Source organism: Salmo trutta, chromosome 13 (assembly GCF_901001165.1).
Source record: "Salmo trutta chromosome 13, fSalTru1.1, whole genome shotgun sequence".
Lineage (NCBI taxonomy): Eukaryota > Metazoa > Chordata > Actinopteri > Salmoniformes > Salmonidae > Salmo > Salmo trutta.
In genome coordinates, this window is record NC_042969.1 from 40,608,993 (window position 1) to 40,633,029 (window position 24,037).

A 24,037-nucleotide genomic window follows, 5' to 3' on the forward strand; every position below is an offset into this window, starting at 1 on the left:
ACCTTTGACCAGGGTCTATAGGGAATAGGGTGCCATTTGGGGCCAATCCAGAGAAACAGGCTGCTGCTGAAGCTGAACCTCAATGTCCTCAGCTTTGGTGATTTCTCCATTTTATAGATATGGCCTCCAAGAGTGATTTGATGAAAATGTAAAATGGAACAACCACCAAACACTATGAAGTGGGAAGTGGTCCTGGTGATTTCATTCCATCAAGACTAGAAATCAACAACCAGACACTCCAGGTATTAAAAGTTGATTGAGTGTTTTTGATTCAAAAGTATAACTCCACATACTTTTCAAAACTGCTAGGTTTGTGATCCAAACTGCACCCTATTCCCTATAAAGTCCACTACTTTTGTTCAGAGCCTTATGTGGTCTATAGGGAAAAGGGTGCAGTTGGGCACGCAGCCTAGTAGTGGATGGCACATACTCGTATCCATTATGTTCCTAGCATCCTAGTGTATGTCCCAAACAGCACTATTTTCCCTTTATAGTGCACTACTTCCCATATGGTTCTGGTCACTGGTAGTGTACTAAAAAGGGAATAGGGTGCTCATTTGAATCACAGGTAAGGGTCTCAACCTTGCCAAAGCCACAAGAGTTTTCTTTCTTGATTTGCGTTCATTTCATTCCGAGAGCTTTGACGCTGTTACGCTCCAAGAGAACACACAAAGTAATTCAATCATTGTCATCCTGTAAATAATGAAAGACACTCTAAATGGAAGGTTTTCTGATTGACAGGTTTAATGGGCACAGACACACTATGATGCTAGCTTCATCTCTCTCATTCTCTCTCTGTTTCTCTCTCCACCTTCCTCTTCCTCCCTCTCTCTCTCTCTCTCTCTCTCTCTCTCTCTGGTTCTCCCTCTCTCTCCCCCTCTCTCTCTCTCTCTCTCTCCCTCTCTCTCTCTGTTTCTCGCTCTTTCCCCTCCTCTCTCTCTCTTTCACCTTCTCTTTCTCTCCCTCTCTCTCTTGCACCTCTCTCTCTCTCTCTCCCTCTCTCTCTGTCTCTCTCTCCCTCTCTCTCTGGTTCTTCCTCTCTCTCCCTCTCTCTCTCTGTTTCTCTCTCTTTCCCCTCCTCTCTCTCTCTTTCTCCTTCTCTTTCTCTCCCTCTCTCTTGCACCCATCTCTCTCTCCCTCTCTCTTGCACCCCTCTCTCTCTCCCTCTCTCTCTTTACCCCTATCTCTCTCTTTCTCTCTCGCTACCCCTATCTCTCTCTCTCCCCCTCTCCCCTCTCTCTGTCTCTCTCAGTTCCAAGAAGTTGAATAAAAAAATCTCAAAACAATTTATTCATAGAAATGTGTTTCCATCCCCAAATAGATTTCTTGAATCTAAAACACTGTTGGAATGTTTTATATTATATGATGATTCCATTTCCTACCCGTCTCCTGAGCCCATATAAGTACATTTGCATTCAGCCAGCGAAAAACAGCTAACTGGCTTCTTATTCATCAAAAACATTGACTGACCAACAGTCAGTTCAACATATAGGCAACAAAACAAGCTAACTGAAATGAAGATAAACACACAGATGATTCAAATGTTCAATTACAGAGTAAATCACTGTTTGAAGAAACAAGATTTGTTTTTTTCCCCTTTCATAAATAGTTGTGTTGTTTACCATTGTGAATGTCAACAGACAGACATAGAATACAAGTAAACTCCCATTTTCCTTTCAACAGGAATACATTTTCTGAAAGTGGCTGTGATATTTGTGAAATATGAGTTTGCTTCTGCTGCTTGCATTTTTAATAGCCTATTACGGATATTGGACAGGAAGGAAGAGACAAAACAACAATACAGATGGATGATAATTGACACACACACACACATACACACACACACACACACACACACAATAATTGTCCTGTTCAGATTCTATTCAGATTCTCCTAATGATAATCGACACACACACACACACACACACACACAATAATTTTACTGTTCAGATTCTGTTCAGACTTTCCTAAACCGGCAGCCATAAATTAAAAGGAACCAGAATGACTGTGACAGTTCATATCAGAGATGACAAAACAAAGTATTCAAGAAATAAACAGCTAGAATAAAGAGAAGAATAGAATCTAAAGAATTTAACAACGCCAAGGTTTTTTTGTTGTTGTTGTTGCAACGACTCCTTCGGGTGAGTACCTAAGTGAGTCTGGGTGAGTGCATCTAATTAGGATAACAATGCCAAGTCAGCGCCGAGGGAGGTTCATGCTAAATCTCTCCTCCAGGGGAGAGCTTAGGACACAGACAAAGTGTGGTCAACCGTCACCTACTCGCGTCCCAAACGGCACCCTATTCCCTATGTAGTGCACTACTTTAGACCAGAGCTGGCACCCCTATTCCCTATGTAGTGCACAACTTTTGGCATCTAAAGTAGTGCACAATATAGGGAATAAGGTGCCGTTTGGGACACGTCCCTACTGTCTGTCTGTATCACCTGTCTAGTATGTGTATCCAGGACTCATAATGAACCATGAAATGAGAAGTCAAATGAAAGCTTCAGTTCTTGTGCTCAGTCTGTATCTTTGACTAAAGGTATTGTAGTAGGTAAAGTTATGCACCTTAGAAGAAAGTACATGACAGGGCTAACAGCTGTCTAAAAGAATGTGCCATAGGAACGCATGAGTTCATAGTAAAGTGACGTGTTCGACTGTTCTTTCAGACACAGCAGTGGGCGATTCCACGCCAGCAATTTCAGAAAATATTTGTATTTATTTATTATTTATTTATTTCAGATACAGGAAATGTCCTAAAAATGGTCAATTTCATCATGATTTAAAAAAAATAATGGTTTGTGATACAAATGTCAAAAATAATGTCAAAAATCCTCCCGGTGAAAGTTCCTATGTGAGAAATGGCAGAACAATCTGAGATACCAAATATATTTTGGGCTCCTGTTGACGTGGAATCACCCTAGTCTTTATTCAGCGTCTGTTACAGCTTCATACAGTATGCAGTATGCAGTATAGAGTATGCAGTATGCGGTATACAGTATGCAGCATGAAGTATAGAGTATGCAGTATGCAACATGCAGTATGCAGCATGAAGTATAGAGTATGCAGTATGCAGTATACAGTATGCAGCATGAAGTATAGAGTATGCAGTATGCGGTATACAGTATGCAACATGAAGTATAGTGTATGCAGTATACAGTATGCAGCATGAAGTATAGAGTAAGCAGCATGCCGTATGCAGCATGAAGTTTAGAGTATGCAGTATGCGGTATACAGTATGCAGCATGAAGTATAGAGTATGCAGTATGTAACATGCAGTATGCAGCATGAAGTATAGAGTATGCAGTATGCGGCATACAGTATGCAGCATGAAGTATAGAGTATGCAGTATGTAACATGCAGTATGCAGCATGAAGTATAGAGTATGCAGTATGTGGTATACAGTATGCAGCATGACGTATAGAGTAAGCAGCATGCAGTATGCAGCATGCAGTATGCAGCATGAAGTATAGAGTATGCAGTATGTAACATGCAGCATGAGGTATAGAGTATGCAGTATGTAACATGCAGTATGCATCATGAAGTATAGAGTATGCAGTATGCGGTATACAGTATGCAGCATGCAGTATAGAGTATGCAGTATGTGACATGCAGTATGCAGCATGAAGTATAGAGTATGCAGTATGTGGTATACAGTATGCAGCATGACGTATAGAGTACGCAGCATGCAGTATGCAGCATGCAGTATGCATCATGAAGTATAGAGTATGCAGTATGTAACATGCAGCATGAAGTATAGAGTATGCAGTATGCGGTATACAGTATGCAGCATGAAGTATAGAGTAAGCAGCATGCGGCATGCAGTGTGACACCTGTTGATATTCCCGTCTTGTGTCTCTCAGACAATAGACAACATAAATACCTCATCTCTCTAGTGAATGTGTCAAAACATATTTCTCACAACAGTTCAATATCTCATCACTGAAGCTTACTGTATTTCAAAACACTTCCCACCATTTTATAACAATAGCAATGGTTCCCCTCCACCCTCTACCTCGACTTCAACAGAAAATGGCATCCTGCTCTATGTCTCCCTGACGACAGTCCTTTGTTGTAGTGATGTCACGTTGTGTAGAGCGGGTTGGAGCCGGTTAGAGGCCTTCAATGATGTTGAATGTTTTATGACTCTGTGTTTTGAAGAATGTTCCCCCCCATGTCGCTCAGAGAGATGGGGACACGAGACACACACACACACACACACACACACACACACACACACACACACACACACACTTCACCTTGATCCTGACAGCAGAGCCTGATCACTAGAAATTTGACTTCGGACGTTTGAAAAGTTCCAGAGAACTTCGATATATGGCTCTCACAACAACAACAAAAAAAGGAAAGGATTGCCCAGCACTGGGAACAAACTGGTGTTGCACAGAGGCGAAGCGCATTGCTCAGACCACTGTGCCACCGCAGTTCACAATGCTTTAGCAAGACACGAGAATACTTGATGGTAATAGCAAGTCATTTTTAATTACTGAGTTTTAAGCCTTCCGTATCCCAACCTTAACCACTCAGAATGAATGTTGTTAATCTAACTTGTTTCTTTTAAACCCTGTAACAGAACTAGTCAACATTTTACAGTAAGGTAGTATAGTCAACATTTTACAGTAAGGTTGTCACGCCCTGACCTGAGAGAGACGGTTTATTTCTCTATTTTGTTAGGTCAGGGTGTGGGGTGGGCATTCTATGTTTTATATTTCTATGTTTTGGCCAGGTATGGTTTCCAATCAGAGGCAGCTAGCTGTCTATCGTTGTCTCTGAATGGGAACCAAACTTAGGCTGCCCTTTTTCCCTCCTTGAGTTGTTGATCTTATTTTTGTACTGCTCGGTAAGCCTGCAAGACGTGACGGTCGTTTACCATTGTTTATTATTTTGTTTAAGTGTTCTGAGTTAAAATAAATATCAAGATGAACACATACCACGCTGCACCTTGGTCTACTCCTTTGGACAACCGTTACAGAAGATCCCTCCACCAAAGGACCAAGCAGCGTGGTCAGGAGGACTGGACCTGGGAGGAAATCCTGGATGGGGCAGGACCCTGGACAAGGCCTGGGGAGTATCGCCGTCCGCAAGAGGAGATAGAGGCAGCGAAAGCGGAACGGCGATACTATGAGGAACAAGCACGGCAACAACAAAAGCCCGAGAGGCAGCGGCAAAAACATTTTTTGGGGGGGCACACGGGGAGATTGGCGAAGTCGGGGTTGAGACCTGAGCCAACTTACCGTGGGGAGCGAGTGACCGAGCAAGCACCGTGTTATGCGGTGATGCACGCTGTGTCGCCAGTGCGCACTGACAGCCCGGTGCGCTCGGTGCAAGCTCCTCACAGTTGCCGTGCTAGAGTTGGCAGTCAGCCAGGAAGAAGTGTGCCGGCTCAGCGTTCCTAGTCTCCAGTGCGTCTCTTCGGCCCAGGTTATCCTGCGCCAGCTCTACGCACAGTACCCCCCATTCACCAGCACAAACCAGTTCATCCTGTGCCAGCGCTCCGCCATTGCTGGGCTAAAATAAACATCCAGCCAGGACGGGGTGTGCCAGCCCTAAGCTCCAGACCTCCAGTGCGCCTCCACGGCCCAGTATACCCTGTGCCTGCTCTGCGCACCCAGTCTCCTGTGCGTCTCCCCAGTCCGGTGAGACTGGTTCCAGCTCCACGTAGGAAGCCTCCAGTGATGATCTATGGTCTGAAGCCTCCAGTGATGATCCATGGCACGAAGCCTCCAGTGATGATTCATGGCACGAAGCCTCCAGTGATAATCCATGGCCCGGTGCCTGTAGGGATTATCCATGGCCCGAAGCCTGTAGGGATGATCCATGGCACGAAGCCTCCAGTGATAATCCATGGCACGAAGCTTCCAGTGATGATCCATGGCACGGAGCCTGCAGTGACGGTCCCCTGTCCGGAGCACCCAGCGACGCTCCCCAGTCCGGAGCCTCCAGCGACGCTCCCCAGTCCGGAGCCTCCAGCGACGGTCTGCAGTCCGGAGTCTTCAGCGACGGCCCGCAGTCCGGAGCCTCCAGCGACGCTCCCCAGTCCGGAGCCTCCAGCGACGCTCCCTAGTCCGGAGCCTCCAGCGACGGTCTGCAGTCGGGAGCCTCCAGCGACGGTCTGCAGTCCGGAGTCTTCAGCGACGGCCTGCAGCCCGGAGTCTTCAGCGGCGGCCTGCAGCCCGGAGTCTTCAGCGGCGGCCTGCAGTCCAGAGTCTTCAGCGGCGGTCGGCAGTGCAGAGCCTCTGGCGATGATCCACGGTCTGGTTCCTACGGCAACACAGAAGCGGGAGGATCAGCGGGCAGAGTGGGGGCTACGCCCCGAACTAGAGCCGCCGCCAAGAATAGATGTCCACCTGGACCCTCCCCTATAGGTTCAGGTTTGCGGCCGGGAGTCCGCACCTCTGGGGGGGGGGGGGGGTTACTGTCATGCCCTGACCTGAGAGAGATGGTTTATTTCTCTATTTTTTTAGGTCAGGGTGTGGGGTGGGTATTCTATGTTTTGGTCAGGTATGGTTTCCAATCAGAGGCAGCTGCCTATCGTTGTCTCTGATTGCGAACCATACTTAGGCAGCCCTGTTTCCCTCCTTGAGTTGTGGGATCTTATTTTTGTACTGCTCGGTAAGCCTGCAAGACGTGACGGTCGTTTACCATTGTTTATTATTTTGTTTAAGTGTTCTGAGTTAAAATAAATACCAAGATGAACACATACCACGCTGCACCTTGGTCTACTCCTTTGGACAACCGTTACAAAGGTAGTATAGTCAACATTTTACAGTAAGGTAGTATAGTCGACATTTCACAGTAAGGTTGTATAGTCGACATTTCACAGTAAGGTAGTATAGTCAACATTTTACAGTAAGGTAGCATAGTCAACATCCTCCTGTAGTATTCGGTGCGTGACAAATAAAATGTGATTTGAATTTAGTGTGTCAAAAATAGATGTTCATCCATAATACGTTGACTTTGGAAGGGAAACGATGAGATCTTGTTGGTTTCATATCTAATTCACCCTAATCTGGTCCCACACTCTATGGACACAGTAATGACAACAGTAGCACACACATGGGACAATGCTATACTCTACCATCATAGTACGCATTGGGCTTGTGGAACTTGGCTTGTGAAAAATGTAACCGGTGGCATAGTCAAGGGTAGTCAACTATAGTTTTCTATTTATACGTTGCATGTTTCGTCACAATATTGTTTTGAACGTTAGTTTTGGGACTGTTGTCCGACTGAGCGTTCTACTCAATGCATGGTCAATGAGCGCTGATGAAGAGGGCATTACAATGACTTGGAAATACAAATGACATTCAAAAGAGGCAAATAATTAGTAGTAACCTTTTGTCATCATTTTTAAGTCGCTAGATTGATTTTAGATACACTTTGACTTTAGCTAGCTAGCTAAGATTGAGGGGAGGCCACTGGATTTTAACTAGCTAACGTTAGCATTGCTATCTATTTTTAATATAATTTTTTCCAGCTAATGACAACATTACCGTCTGTCTAAAGTAAATTTGACGACATGATAATACCAGCACAGATGTTTCCTACTAAATATTTGACTACTTTAGCAACGTCATCATATTTCCAGGAACTATAGTATAATATTAGACTTAACAGTAGTTAGCCTCCTTCCAGAATGACTGGGCTGATCACCACTTTAGGGCACCACTATGGCGCCGCCGATAGAGGGCGGCTTGAGAACGTTCATAACAATGGCATGACACGACCGAGTGACAGAGGTTCGACCTACGAATAGCGAGTTTCTCAAAGCGATATACAGTAGTTCGACCACAGTGTGCGGTCGTATATCAATCAATCAAATGTATTTTACAACAGCAGTTGTCACAAAGTGCTTTACATTTAATAAGTAGCAGTATGATGCAGTTAGCTTCTAGGAACAGACTGGTACAGACAGTATCTGATACACCGTAGCTTGGTGTAGGAACAGACTAGTACAACCAGTATCTGATATATTGTAGCTTGGTGTAGAAACAGACTGGTCCAGAAAGTATCTGATACACCGTAGCTTGGTGTAGAAACAGACTGGTACAACCAGTATGTGATATATTGTAGCTTGGTGTAGAAACAGACTGGTACAACCAGTATGTGATATATTGTAGCTTGGTGTAGGAACAGACTGGTACAACCAGTATCTGATACACCGTAGCTTGGTGTAGGAACAGACTGGTACAGACAGTATCTGATATACCGTAGCTTGGTGTAGGAACAGACTACTGATTTCCATATAGCTGACATTTGACATGATGAAGACACTGTTACTGTGGAAATGGAAATACATTTTACTGTCATACTATTGACAATATTCAATGACAATGTGATTAGTATGAAGAGGAAGCAGCAGAAGAAGAAGCAGCAGAAGAAGCAGCAGAAGAAGCAGCAGAAGAAGAAGAAGCAGAAGAAGAATAAGAAGAAGCAGGAGAAGAAGAAGCAGGAGTAGAAGAAGCAGGAGAAGAAGAAGCAGAAGAAGAAGCAGAAGAAGGAGAAGCAGGAGAAGCAGAAGCAGGAGTGGGAGAAGCAGAAGCAGGAGAAGAAGAAGAAGGAGAAGCAGAAGTAGGAGAAGAAGAAGAAGGAGAAGAAGAAGCAGAAGCAGGAGGAGAAGCAGGAGAAGAAGAAGCAGAAGAAGGAGAAGAAGAAGAAGGAGAAGAAGAAGCAGGAGAAGAAGAAGCAGGAGAAGAAGAAGAAGCAGGAGGAGAAGAAGCAGGAGAAGAAGAAGCAGGAGAAGAAGCAGAAGAAGAAGAAGCAGAAGAAGAAGAAGCAAGAGAAGAAGGCTTCAAGTCCTTCGTCTGAGCTTTTGTGATTTTTTTTAATTAGCACTCTTATGCAGTGGTGTAAAGTACTTTAGTAAAAAAACTTTAAAGGACTACTTAAGTAGTTTTTTTTTCGGTATCTGTACTTACCTTTACTATTTGTATTTTTGACAACTTTTACTTTTACTTCACTACATTCCTAAAGAAAACATTGTACTTTTTACTTTATACATTTTCCCTGATACCCAAAAGTACTCTTTACATTTTGAATGCTTAGCAGGATAGGAAAATGGTCCAATTCACACTTATGAAGAGAACAAAAGTTCATCCCTTCTGCCTCTGTTCTAGAGGACTCACTAAACACAAATTATTATTTTGTAAATAATGTCTGAGTGTTGGAGTGTGCCACTGGCTATGAGTACATTTTAAAAACAAGAAAACGGTGTGTCCGCTTTGCTTTATGTAAGGATTTGAAATGTTTTATACTTTTACTTCTAGTTTTGATACTTTAGTATATTTTAGCAATTACATTTACTTTTGATACTTAACTATATTTAAAACCAAATACTTTTACACTTCTACTCAAGTAGTATTTTACTGGGTGACTTTCTATTAAATGGTATCTATTATTTTACTCAACTATACTAATTGAGTACTTTTTCCACCACTGCCCTTATGTAGACATAGCTCCACCCATATCTGTTCCATGGATCCAATGGGGTTGGTCGAAGGAAAACAAGTAAGTGTTACCAAATAAAACAATGTGCATTTCATAAATATTCAAATAAATTGTGTACATAAAATTTATTAAACACGTCTGTAAAACCACAATGAGGACATCGACCTATCAAGCAAGTTTTCATAAATAATTGGGTACAACGCAAGTAAAACATCAGAGTAGTCTGAAGTGCTGGCATTAATTCATGTTCACATTTACAACATAACATACATAGGCATTTCATCATTAAGACCTTTAGAAAATAATGCCTGGAGGGTGGAAATCCCAAAACATTATCTTTTACTCAGAGTATTATTTATATCACCTCTGTCTGATATCTTATCTTTCTCTATGCCACAAAATCTAAAAGGTAGAAATGTCATGTTTTAGGTCATTAAAATGTACTGCGACTGGATAATCCCTGTCGTTTCTCCTGATTTAACTTTTATGTTCACTAATTCTCTGTTTGAGAGAACAAGAGGTTTTACTTACATAACACAGCCCACATGTACATGTAATAATGTAGATAACGTGTGGTGGAGCACGTAATAAGTTATAATGTCATTTATTTAGAACTGTTTTCCTGTATGTGGGTGGCAGACAAATTTACACTATATCATATTGTTGCACTGTGTGAAATCTATGTATTTATAGCTACCATTCAGAAAAGGGCGTAAAGAGCCTGGGTTATTTTCTTTTGTGGCTGGCAGTTGGCATGGACCAATTTATCGTGTAAATTGCGACCTCTCCTACATACAGTGTCTTCGGAAAATTTTCAGACCCCTTGACTTTTTCCATATTTTGTTACGTTACCACATTATTCTGAAATTGATTAAATCGTTTTTCCCTCATCAATCTACACACAGTGACAAATAAAAAAAGTTTTTTAGAAATGATTGCTAATTTATTAAAAAAAAATGTAAACTGAAATATCACACTTACATAAGTATTCAGACCCTTTACTCAGTACTTTGTAGAAGCACCTTTGGCAGAGATTACAGCCTTGAGTCTTCTTGGGTGTGACGCTACAAACTTGGCACACCTGTATTTGGGGAGTTTCTCCCATTCTTCTCTGCAAATCCTCTCAAGCTCTGTCAGCTTGGATGGGGAGCGTTGCTGCACAGCTATTTTCAGGTCTCTCCAGAGATGTTCGATCGGGTTCAAGTCCGGACCACTCAAGGACATTCAGAGACTTGTCCCGAAGCCACTCCTGCATTGTCTTGGCTGTGTACTTAGGGTCGTTGTCCTGTTGGAAGGTGAACTTTTGCTCCAGTCTGAGGTCCTGAGCGCTCTGGAGCAGGTTTTCATCATCTCTCTGTACTTTGCTCCATTCATCTTTCCCTCGATCCTGACTAGTCTCCCAGTACCTGCCACTGAAAAACATCCCCACATCATGATGCTGCCACCACCATGCTTCACCGGAGGGATGGTGCAAGGTTTCCACCAGACTTTCCACTTGGTATTCAGGCCAAAGAGTTCAATCTTTCATCAGACCAGAGAATGTTGTTCTCATGGTCTGAGAGTCCTTTAGGTGCCTTTTGGCAAATTCCAAGCGGGCTGTCATGTGCCTTTTACTGAGGAGTGGCTTCCGTCTGGCCATTCTACCATAAAGGCCTGATTGGTGGAGTGCTGCAGAGATGGTTGTCCTTCTGGAAGGTTCTCCCATCTCTACAGAGGAACTCTAGAGCGCTGTCAGAGTGACCATAGGGTTCTTGGTCACCTCCCTGACCAAGGCCCTTCTCTCCCGATTGCTCAGTTTGGCCAGGCGGCCAGCTCTAGGAAGAGGCTTGTGGGTTCCAAACTTCTTCCATGTAATTAAAAATGGAGGCCACTGTGTTCTTGGGGACTTTCAATGCTGCAGAAATGTTTTGGCAGCCTTCCCCAGATTTGTGCCTCGACACAATCCTGTCTCGGAGCTCTACGGACAATTCCTTTGTCCTCATGGCTTGGTTTTGTGCTGACATGCACCGTCAGCTGTGGGACCATATATAGACAGTTGTGTGCCTTTTAAAATCAGGTGCAATCAATTGAATTTACCACAGGTGGACTTCAATCAAGTTGTACAAACATCTTAAGGATGATCAATGGAAAAAGGATGCACCTGAGCTCAATTTCGAATCTCATAGCAGAGGGTCATTATGGGGTATTGTGTGTAGATTTCATGGAGAGTAGATAGACTAGATATAGTTAACGAGTCTTTAGATATAGTAAACAAGTCTTTAGATAAAGTAAACGGGTCTTTAAAAACAGTAAAAGCATCTTTAGATGCAGTAAAAGCGTCTTTAGATACAGTAAAAGCGTCTTTTACCCACCTATCACACCCTGACCTAACTAAACAGCGAAAACACAGCTCTCCTAGGTCAGAGCATGACAGTAAAAGTGACTTTAGATACAGTAAAAGTGACTTCATATACAGTATAAGTGACTTTAGATACAGTAAAATCAAATCAAATTCTATTTTTCACACGCGCCGAATACAACAGGTGTAGACCTTACAGTGAAATGCATACTTACAAGCCCTTAACCAACAATGAAGTTTTAAGAAAATACACAAAAAAAAGTAAGAGATGAGAATAACAAATAATTAAAGAGCAGCAGTAAATAACAATTGCGGGGCTATATACAGGGGGTACTGGTACAGAGTCAATGTGGAGGCTATATACAGGGTGTTACAGTACAGAGTCAATGTGGAGGCTATATACAGGGGGTACCGGTACAGACTCAATGTGGAGGCTATATACAGGGTGTTATGGTACAGAGTCAATGTGGAGGCTATATACAGGGGGTACCGGTACAGAGTCAATGTGGAGACTATATACAGGGTGTTACGGTACAGAGTCAATGTGGAGGCTATATACAGGGGGTACCGGTACAGAGTCAATGTGGAGACTATATACAGGGTGTTACGGTACAGAGTCAATGTGGAGGCTATATACAGGGGGTTCTGGTACAGAGTCAATGTGGAGGCTATATACAGGGTGTACCGGTACAGAGTCAATGTCAATGTGTTGGGGCACCAGTGTTGAGGTAATTGAGATAATATGTACATGTAGGTAGAGTTAGTCATGTGACTATATTAACAGAGAGTAGCAGCGGGGGGGGGGGGGGGGGGGGCAATGCAAATAGTCTGGGTAGCCATTTGATTAGCTGTTCAGGAGTCTTTGACCATTTTTAGGGCCTTCCTCTGACACCGCCTGGTATAGAGGTCCTGGATGGCAAGAAGCTTGGCCCCAGTGTTGTATTGGGCCGTACAACCCTCTGTAGTGCCTTGCGGTCGGATGCCGAGCAGTTGCCATATCAGGCAGTGATGCAACCCTCCTGATGGGGGAATAGGTTTTGTCGTCCCCTTTTCACGACTATGTTAGTTTGTTGGTGATGTGGACACCAAGGAACTTGAAGCTCTCAACCTGCTCCACTACAGCCACGTCGATGAGAATGGGGGCATGCTCGGTCCTCCTTTTCCTGTAGTCCACAATCATCTCCTTTGTCTTGATCACGTTGAGGGTAAAGGTTGTTGTCCTGGCACCACACGGCCAGGTCTCTGACCTCCTCCGTATAGCCTGTCTCATCGTTGTCGGTGATCAGGCTTAACACTGTTGTGTCATCAGCAAACTTAATGATGGTGTTGGAGTCGTACCTGGCCATGCAGTCATAGGCGAACAGGGAGGGGCTGAGCACGCACCCCTGAAGGGCCCCCATGTTGAGGATCAGCGTGGCAGACGTGTTGTTACCAACCCTTACCATCTGGTTGCGGCCAGTCAGAAAGTCCACAATCCAGTTGCAGAGGGAGGAGTTTAGTCCCAGGGTCCTTAGCTTAGTGATGAGCTTTGAGGGCACTATGGTGTTGAATGCTGAGCTGTAGTAAATGAATAGCATTCTCACATAGGTGTTCCTTTTGTCCAGATGGGAAAGGGCAGTGTTGAGTGCAATTGAGATAGCACAGATCTGTGGATCTGTTTGTGCGGTATGCAAATTGGAGTGGGTCTAGGGTTTCTTGGAAAAATGGTGTTGATGTGATCCATGACCAGCCTTTCAAAGCATTTCATGGGTACAGACGTGTGTGCTACGGGATGGTAGTTACTTAGGCAGGTTACCTTAGTGTTCTTGGGCACAAGGACTATGGTGGTCAGCGCGTGCTCGGAGTACACATCCTGGTAATCCGTCTGGCCTTGCGGCCTTGTGTATGTTGAGCTGTTTAAAGGTCTTACACACATTGGCTGCGGAGAGCGTGGTCACACAGTCATCCGGGAACAGCTGGTGCTCTCATGCATGTTTCAGTGTTACTTGCCTCGAAGCGAGCATAGAAGTAGTTTAGCTCATCTGGTAGGCTCGTGTCAATGGGCAGCTCTCGGCTGTGTTTCCCTTTGTAGTCTGTAATAGTTTGCAAGCCCTGCCACATCTGATGAGCGTGTAGTACGGTTCGAACTTAGTCCTGTATTGACGCTTTGCCTGTTTGATGGTTCGTCGGAGGGCATAGCAGAATTTCTTAGAAGCTTCCGGGTTAGAGTTCTGCTCCTTGAAAGCGGCAGCTCTACCTTTAGCTCAGTGCGAATGTTGCCTGTAATCCATGGCTTCAGGTTGGGGTATGTACGTACAGTCACTGTGGGGACCCCGTCCTCGATGCACTTATTGATAAAGCCAGTGACTGATGTGATGTACTCCTCAATGCCATCGGAAGAATCCCGGAACATATTCCAGTCTGTGCTAGCAAAGCAGTTCTGTAGTTTAGCATCTGCTTCATCTGACCACTTTTTTAGACCAAGTAACTGGTGCTTCCTGCTTTAGTTTTTGCTTGTAAGCAGGAATCAGGAGGATATAATTATGGTCAGATTTGCTAGATGGACAGCGAGGGAGAGCTTTGTACGCGTCTCTGTGTGTGGAGTAATGGTGGTCTGGATTTTTTTTCCCTCTGGTGGCACATTTAACATGCTGATAGAAATGAGGTAAAACTGATTCAAGTTTCCCTGCATTAAAGTTGCTGGCCACTAGGAGCCTCTGGAGCCTCTGGATGAGCATTTTCTTCTTTGCTTATGTTGGTATACAGCTCATTGAGCGTGATTTTAGTGCCAGCATCAGTCTGTGATGGTATGTAGACAGCTACGAAAAATACAGATGAAAACTCTCTAGGTAGATAGTGTGGTCTACAGCTTATCATGAGATACTCTACCTCTGGCAAGTAAAACCTCGAGACTTCCTTAGATATCGTGCACCAGCTGTATGTTCACTTATATGCATAGGCCCCTGCCCTGTGTCTTACCAGAGGCTGCTGTTCTGTCCTGCCGATGGACTGTGTAGCCCTCCTCTCCGGCGCCATCGTAATATTCTTTAGATACAGTAGTAAAAGAGTCTTTAGATACAGTAAGATTCTTTAGATACAGTAAGAGAGTCTTTAGATACAGTAAGATTCTTTAGATACAGTAAGAGAGTCTTTAGATACAGTAAGATTCTTTAGATACAGTAAAAGAGTCTTTAGATACAGTAAAAGCTTCTTTAGATACAGTAAAAGCTTCTTTAGATACAGTAAAAGCGTCTTTAGATACAGTAAAAGCGTCTTTAGATACAGTAAAAGCTTCTTTAGATACAGTAAAATAGTCTTTAGAAACAGTAAAAGCGTCTTTAGAAACAGTAAAATAGTCTTTAGATACAGTAACATAGTATTTAGATACAGTAAAAACATCTTTAGATACAGTAAAAGCATCTTTAGATACAGTAAAAGCTTCTACAAAAAGGGTTTGAATTTCTGGTAATTACTTATAATTTACTGGACGACGTGTCTGTCTGTCCACTGCGACAATAAGTAAGGGAATCGTAATTACAAACAGAAACAGAAAGAGGAAATGGTTTGAGATGACATCTGTGAACCACCTGTATTTATTTTCTGTTTCTCAGCCTTCCATTTCCGAGAGGAGAGAGAGGGCGATCGAGGAGAGGATATAACAACAAGTGGAGAGAGCGAGAGCAACGAGGAGAGAGTGGAGAGAGAGAGCGCTTCTGTCCATTTATCTGAACACATTCTGAGAAATGTGTCAGACAGCAATCGCCACGGAGACCAATCTGGAGGTAAGTGCACATATTGTTCGCCCCTCACACATCCTGCTCATTCAATTCCGGGAAATTGCCTTACCTCAAAAAAATGTTGTCATTATTTTGTCAGTCACCGTCCCAAGTGACATTTACAGCCGATAACTTCAACAGCCCAAAGACACACAAACACACTCGCACACACACACAGACACACACACACAGTCCAAAGGAAACAGGCTGAAACGACACAGAGCAAATTTGAAGTCATTATGTTTTTTTTGTTGGTATTTCTTATACTAAAAAAAAAAAAAAAAACTGCTGCGTTTAGTTCTAAGTTCTATTTTCAATATGAGGAACACTTTGCACCATGGAAGTTGAATAGGCAATCATAGAACTGGTAACTTCTATTCTCAAACTGTTTGATGAGCAACAAGTGTAAGAACCTGATGAACATTCTCTTATCTTTAAATATATCAAAATATACATTTTTATTCTGAAACAGGTTGAAGGTTTTTTCTCAATTAAAATACAAATGTAGGTCCTTTTCAGTACTTATAAACCTGAGGAAATAAAACGAGTATTTTCTGTAGTCCTGTGCTTCAGAATGTTGCGTCTCTCATTCCAGTAATTACCTGGTTCTGAGGAAGACAGTAAGATAAACACACATCTTTATTGGCACAAACACACACACACACACACACACACACACACACACACACACACACACACACACACACACACACACACACACACACACACACACACACACACACACACTAACACACTAACACACTAACACACACACACACACACACACTAACACCTGCACCACGTAGCACACCTAATCAAGAGCGATGATGAAAAGTGAATTTAGGTTCCCTGACTAAGGCTCCAGACCACTTCATTAGAAAGTTTTCTTTGCTTTTCATCGAGGGAAGAAGGCGTGTATCAGGAAGACAGGATGCAGCTCTAACTCAGCTTGTTATAGGTGTGCAAACATTATTTCCAGGCTCAAACAGTAAACCCTGTTTCCTCAGTGCCCTGTGCGTCTATGCGTCTCCACATAACACAAACTCTGAAATACAAAAGGTAAACAAAGAGACAAAAAAATCAATCATGATTAAATTTATTCAGGCTTTCACCTTTTTTTGCTTGTTTCATTTGATTTCTCTTTCTTTGAGAAAGTGAAATGTTCCTGTGAGCTGTCAACCATTTATCCACTCACTCCGTGTGAAGAATACACCATTTATACTCTGTGTGAAGCCATACAGGTTTAATTTCCATCTACGTGATTAATCGTCTCGACATGCAGCAGGGATTCTGGAACATACATTGTTTGCGTCCCAAAATGGCACCCTATTCCCTATATAGTGCACTACCTTTGACCAGGGTGACACACTATTCCCTATTTAGTGCACTACTTTTGACCAAGGCCCATAGGGAATAGAGGGCCATTTGGGATGCCGCCTGCAAGAGAAATCTGAAAAGAGTGGGACAGTAGCTCCAGTCTTGTGCTTTATTGCACCACAGAAAGCTTCAGTATAAAACTGTAGAAAGCAGCACATTTTGAAAGTTTGTTCGTCGTAGTGTAGTTGTTGACAAAAAGTTAGAGCTAGCCTCACAACAATCATATAGACGCGGAAGTATGACAGAAGGAAGACACACACACCGTCTCATAGACAGCAGGAATAGTTAAACGGGGGAAAAACAGAAACAGCTTCTTCTCTTCTACTACGAATCCTTCTCTATTTCATATTTCATCTGCTAAAGGCCTCTATCAGCAAACCTCTCATCCTGCTTCCTACTAACCGCAGCAAACTGTATCTAGCATCATACTAACCACAGCTAACTGTAGCTAACATCATACTAACCACAGCTAACTGTACCTAGCATCATACTAACCACAGCTAACTGTAGCTAACATCATACTAACCACAGCTAACTGTACCTAGCATCATTACAAACCTCTCCTCCTACACCATACTAACCACAGCTAACTGTATATAGCATCATAATAAACACAGCTAACTGTATCTAGCATCATAATAAACACAGCTAACAGTAGCTAGCATCATGCTAACCACAGCTAACTGTATCTAGCATCCTACTAACCACAGCTAACTGTAGCTAGCATCATACTAACCATAGCCCACTGTAGCTAGCATCATTACAAACCTCTCCTCTTACATCATACCAACTGGAGCTAACTGTACCTAACATCATGCTAACCACAGCTAACATCGACAGGGCTGTAGTGGAGCGGGTCGACATTTTCGAGTTTCAAGTTCCTTGATGTCCACATCCCCAACAAACTATCATAGTCCAAACATACCAAGAAAGTTGTGAAGAGGGCACGACAATGCCTTTTCTCCCTCAGAAGACTGAAAAGATTTGGCATGGGTCCCCAGATACTCAAAAAGTTATACAGCTGCACCAAGAGAGCATCCTGACCAGTTGCATCACCGCCTGGTGTGGCAACTGTTCGGCATCCGACTGTAAGGCGCTACAGAGGGTAGTGCGTACGGCCCAGTACATCACTGGGGCCAAGCTTCCTGACATCCAGGACCTATATACTAGGCGCTGTCAGAGGAAGGCCCTAAAAATTGTCAAAGACTCCAGTCACCCAAGTCACAGACTGTTCTCTCTGCTACCGCACGTCAAGCGTGCCAAGTCTAGGTCCAAAAGGCTCCTTAACAGCTTCTACCCCCAAGTCATAAGACTGCTGAACAATTAGGCCACCCAGACAATATGCATTGACACCCCCCTTTTTGTTTTTACACTGCTGCTACTCACTGTTTATTATCTATGCATAGTCACTTCACCCCCACCTACATGCACAAATTACCTCGACTAACCTGTAACCCCGCACATTGACTCAGTACCGGTAAGGGTACTCCCTGTATATACAGTGGTTCATCCTTTAAAAGTTGCAGCGTACTTCGGCTCAGCTTGTGTGGTGCCGCAGAATTCTATGGCACTTTATTTAAGTGCCAACCACTGGTACCATTAACACTAGTTAGTGCTAGTTTGACCACCAGAGGGCATCTTTGAGAAGCATTTGGTAGCCTTCAATAATGGCTGTACTAGAGATTGTGGTCAAACGGGAGACCGGGGGTTCAATTCCCCGACGGGGAGGAAGGAGTTAGGCTGTCCTTGTAAATAAGAGCAATATTTTGGAGATTATTTTGTAAAAATGAGCGAGGAAAAAGTCCATTCTTGAACATGGGGTGAGACATTGTTACTAATTTGTTAATAAAGCCCGTTTGTTATTTAGAATGATTTATTTCTGTTTTTAGAGGGAGAAAAAAAAAAAACTAAAGTCATATCATGAGTCTCCTAGTCAAGGCATTGAAACCAGCATCTGTAGCAACACAGCTTGCACTGCTGTGCAGTGTCTTAGACTGTTGTGCCACTCAGACACTCTGTACAATGTGATTGGTCCGCAGTGGCCTACACTACTACAGTAAGAGCAAAACTAATCCTAATAAAATAAAATAATAAAAACCTTAGTGTAACAACAGTGGTTAGTAAGTAGTACTGAAGTTGTGCACAATGATCAGTTTCTATGTAGGTTTATGTCTCCCATTCATTGTCAGTTAGAGACACAGTAGGACCCAAAAGCATAATCAGTGCTCTAACTCCCCCTTGCGATGGTCTGGAGCAATGACGTGGTGACGCAGGGTACCGTACTAAACCACAAATGAACCTCTAATTCCTCGGCGTAAACTCGCAACTTTTAAAGGAGGATCCACTGTAGCCTCGTTATTGTTATTTTATTGTATTACATTTTATTAAAAAAATGTACTTCTGTTTATTTAGTAAATATTTTCTTAACTCTATTTTCTTAAAACTGCATCATTGGTTAAGGGCTTGTAAAGTAAGCATTAAGGTCAACACTGGTTGTATTCGGCACATGTGACAAATACAATTTGGATTTTCTTAGATTTGATTTTCATTGTAGCTAGCATCATCACAAACCTTTCCTCCTGCATCCTACTAACCACAGCTAACTGTATCTAGCATCATCCTAACCACAGCTAACTGTATCTAGCATCATGCTAACCACAGCTAACTGTATCTAGCATCATACTAACCACAGCTAACTGTATCTAGCATCATACTAACCACAGCTAACTGTATCTAGCATCATGCTAACCACAGCTAACTGTATCTAGCATCATACTAACCACAGCTAACTGTATCTAGCGTCATACTAACCACAGCTAATGGACTGTAGCTAGCCTCATCATAAACAACAGACATGTTTGGTGTTCGCCCCAAATGGCACTATATTCCCTGTATAGTGCACTGTTTTTGGGTCTCCCTATGGACCTCCCTATGGACCTCCCTATGTGTCTCCCTATGTGTCTCCCTATGGGTCTCCCTATGGGTCTCCCTATGTGTCTCCCTATGGACCTCCCTATGTGTCTCCCCATGCATCTCCCTATGGACCTCCCTATGTGTCTCCCTATGTGTCTCCCTATGGACCTCCATATGTGTCTCCCTATGTGTCTCCCTATGGACCTCCCTATGTGTCTCCCCATGCATCTCCCTATGGACCTCCCTATGTGTCTCCCTATGTGTCTCCCTATGGGTCTCCCTATGGGTCTCCCTATGTGTCTCCCTATGTGTCTCCCTATGGACCTCCCTATGTGTCTCCCCATGCATCTCCCTATGGACCTCCCTATGTGTCTCCCCATGCAGCTCCCTATGGACCTCCCTATGTGTCTCCCTATGTGTCTCCCTATGGACCTCCCTATATGTCTCCCCATGCATCTCCCTATGGACCTCCCTATGTGTCTCCCCATGCAGCTCCCTATGGGTCTCCCTATGTGTCTCCCTATGTGTCTCCCTATGGACCTCCCTATGTGTCTCCCCATGCATCTCCCTATGGACCTCCCTATGTGTCTCCCCATGCAGCTCCCTATGGACCTCCCTATGTGTCTCCCTATGTGTCTCCCTATGGACCTGCCTATGTGTCTCCCTATGTGTCTCCCTATGGACCTCCCTATGTGTCTCCCCATGCAGCTCCCTATGGACCTCCCTATGTGTCTCCCTATGTGTCTCCCTATGGACCTCCCTATGTGTCTCCCTATGTGTCTCCCTATGGACCTCCCTATGTGTCTCCCTATGTGTCTCCCTATGGACCTCCCTATGTGTCTCCCTATGTGTCTCCCTATGGACCTCCCTATGTGTCTCCCTATGGATCTCCCTATGTGTCTCCCCATGCATCTCCCTATGGACCTCCCTATATGTCTCCCTATGAACCTCTCTATGGGTCTCCCTATGAACCTCTCTATGGGTCTCCCTGTGAACCTCTCTATGTATCTCCCTATGGGCCTCCCCATGGATCTAAAGTAGTGCACTATATAGGGAATAGGGTTCCATAGGGCCCTGGTCTAAAGTAGTGCACTATATAGGGAATAGTGTTCCATGGGCCTCTGGTCTAAAGTAGTGCACTATGCCCTATGGGCTCTGGTCTAAAGTAGTGCACTATGCCCTATGGGCCCTGGTCTAAAGTAGTGCACTATGCCCTATGGGCCCTGGTCTAAAGTAGTGCACTATGCCCTATGGGTCCTGGTCTAAAGTAGTGCATTATATAGAGAATAAGTTGCCATTTGGGACACTGAGAGTTTTGGGGTCAAAAAACAGTCTGAGTAAGTAAGACAAGGTAGATGTGACGTAGCTTCAGTAGGTAGTTACATTACGTTTATTATATCACTAACGATAATGAGAGTCAAGCTCACCTGAGGTCTCACTAGAGGATAAAAATATCTGTGACACATTAAGTATCTCCTACAGCTATCTATCCCACATGCCTGTGGCTTTCATCCGTTCAGCCCGCTGTGTGTGTGTGTGTGTGTGTGTGTGTGTGTGTGTGTGTGTGTGTGTGTGTGTGTGTGTGTGTGTGTGTGTGTGCGCGTGCGTGATTGTGTCTGTTGGCATCATCCATACAGTCCACAAACAATTGAAGCAGGTAGCCTAGTGGTTAGGGCGTTGGGCCAGTAACTGAAAGGTTGCTAGATTGAATCCCTGAGCTGACAAGGTAAAAATCTGTTGTTCTGCCCCTGAGCAAGGCAGTTAACCCCACTGTTACCTGGTCCATGAAGACGTGGCTGTTGATTATAGCAACCCCCCTCACCTCTCTGATTCAGAGGGGTTGGGTTAAATGTGGAAGACACCTTTCAGTTGAAAGCATTCAGTTGTACAACTGACTAGTTATCCCCCCTTTCCCTTTGAACGGCTCAGTAAAAAGCCCCCAAAAATAGCTGAGTAGTTAACCATTAGCTACCCAGACTATCTGCAGTGACCATTTTTTTTGTACTCTCTTTTCTGACTCATCACATGCACTGCTGTTAATGTCAATTATCTATCCTTTACCCCTACCTACAGTATACTGCTGCTACTGTCTATTATCTATCCTTTACCCCTACCTACAGTATACTGCTGTTACTGTCTATTATCTATCCTTTACCCCTGCCTACAGTATACTGCTCTTACTGTCTATTATCTATCCTTTACCCCTACCTACAGTATACTGCTGTTACTGTCTATTATCTATCCTTTACCCCTACCTACAGTATACTGCTGTTACTGTCTATTATCTATCCTTTACTCCTACCTACAGTATACTGCTGCTACTGTCTATTATCTATCCTTTACCCCTACCTACAGTATACTGCTGTTACTGTCTATTATCTATCCTTTACCCCTGCCTACAGTATACTGCTCTTACTGTCTATTATCTATCCTTTACCCCTACCTACAGTATACTGCTGTTACTGTCTATTATCTATCCTTTACCCCTACCTACAGTATACTGCTGTTACTGTCTATTATCTATCCTTTACTCCTACCTACAGTATACTGCTGTTACTGTCTATTATCTATCCTTTATCCCTACCTACAGTATACTGCTGTTACTGTCTATTATCTATCTTTTACCCCTACCTACAGTATACTGCTGTTACTGTCTATTATCTATACTTTATCCCTACCTACAGTATACTGCTGTTACTGTCTATTATCTATCCTTTACCCCTACCTACAGTATACTGCTGTTACTGTCTATTATCTATCCTTTACCCCTACCTACAGTATACTGCTGCTACTGTCTATTATCTATCCTTTATCCCTACCTACAGTATACTGCTGTTACTGTCTATTATCTATCCTTTACCCCTACCTACAGTATACTGTTGTTACTGTCTATTATCTATCCTTTACCCCTACCTACAGTATACTGCTGCTACTGTCTATTATCTATCCTTTATCCCTACCTACAGTATACTGCTGTTACTGTCTATTATCTATCCTTTACCCCTACCTACAGTATACTGCTGTTACTGTCTATTATCTATCCTTTACCCCTACCTACAGTATACTGCTGTTACTGTCTATTATCTATCCTTTACCCCTACCTACAGTATACTGCTGTTACTGTCTATTATCTATCCTTTACCCCTACCTACAGTATACTGCTGTTACTGTCTATTATCTATCCTTTACCCCTACCTACAGTATACTGCTGTTACTGTCTATTATCTATCCTTTACCCCTACCTACAGTATACTGCTGCTACTGTCTATTATCTATCCTGTCACCTACTCACAATACCCTGACCTATATCTACATACCGTATCTACCTCAATTACCTGGTACCCCTGCACATTGACTCAGAACTGGTATCCTGTGTATATAGCTATGTTATTAGCTGGTACCCTGTGTATATAGCCATGTTATTACCTGGTACCCTAATTGTCCCTAGAATTTCCCTAATTGTCCCTAGAATTTCTAAGCAAACGGCTGGAGGTAGGGCTTTCTCCTATAGAGCTCCATTTTTATGGAATGGTCTGCCTACCCATGTGAGAGACGCAGACTCAGTCTCAACCTTTAAGTCTTTACTGAAGACTTATCTCTTCAGTAGGTCCTATGATTAAGTATAGTCTGGCCCAGGAGTGTGAAGGTGAACGGAAAGGCTGGAGCAACGAACCGCCCTTGCTGTCTCTGCCTTGTCGGTTCCCCTCTTCCCACTGGGATTCTCTGCCTCTAACCCTTTTACAGGGGCTGAGTCACTGACTTACTGGTGTTCTTCCATGCCGTCCATGGGAGGGGTGCGTCACTTGAGTAGGTTGAGCCACTGACGTGGTCTTCCTGTCTGGGTTGGCGCCCCCCCTTGGGTTGTGCCGTGGCGGACATCTTTGTGGGCTATACTCGGCCTTGTCTTCGGACGGTAAGTTGGTGGTTGTAGATATCCCTCTAGTGGTGTGGGGGCTGTGCTTTGGCAAAGTGGGTGGGGTTATATCCTGCCTGTTTGGCCCTGTCCGGGGGTATCATCGGATGGGGCCACAGTGTCTTCTGATCCCTCCTGTCTCAGCCTCCAGTATTTATGCTGCAGTAGTTTATGTGTCGGGGGGCTAGGGTCAGTCTGTTACATCTGGAGTATTCTCTTGTCTTATCCGGTGTCCTGTGTGAATGTAAATATGCTCTCTCTAATTCTCTCTTTCTT